Here is a 736-nt window from a genome sequence, read left to right as displayed (position 1 = left end):
CTTCTGAGAAACTCCGTGAATTTTGACTTTCTTAAATGAGTTGTCTGATGTAGCTGGTCTATTATTGCTTGACCCAGGTTCCCTGGGACCACCAGCCTGCCATCAGGCATCTTCAGCCATCTCGATGATTCTCTTAACTGCTTGCTGTTCCTTTGCAAATTCTTCCTCTGCTGTTGTATAAGTGGGTGAAGCTGGGAAGCTTGGTTTGGGCATAGTAATAAGGACTTGGAAGGACCCCACTGGTTTTAAGGGTGCTTCCTGAGCTGCCAAATCAGCAGCCTAGTTCCCTTGGGCCTCGTGGGAGTCCTCCCCACCCTTTTTTTTTTTTTTTTTTTTTGACAAACATCTTTATTTAAGAATTCAAATAAATAATAGTGAAAAACAATGGCAGCAACTTCACACAAGACTACAAGACCAAGGTTAGAATTACTTGCTGGAACCAGCAGTTAACGTAATGGCTATATTGCTGGACTCCCATATAGTCAACCACGGTTCGAGTCCTGGACCCAGTGGTTTAAACTCACGCTGGGTACTTGTGCATGTGTAAGCAAGATCCCAAGAGGAGATTGGAGGAGAAGGGATTGTGGTGTGGCCATCCCCCCAGGGGGTGATTTCTCACTTTCTGTCTCTCTCTGTCTTCCTGGCAAGCACACGCACCCTATAGTTAAAACCTCTCCCCCCCCCAAAAAAAAGAGAAAAAAACAGAATTACTTGCTCAGAAAACATTCATAATGGG

Source organism: Tupaia chinensis, unplaced genomic scaffold (assembly GCF_000334495.1).
Source record: "Tupaia chinensis unplaced genomic scaffold, TupChi_1.0 Scaffold138910_1, whole genome shotgun sequence".
In the NCBI taxonomy this organism is placed as follows: domain Eukaryota; kingdom Metazoa; phylum Chordata; class Mammalia; order Scandentia; family Tupaiidae; genus Tupaia; species Tupaia belangeri.
Note: the sequence above shows the minus strand (reverse complement) of the source record.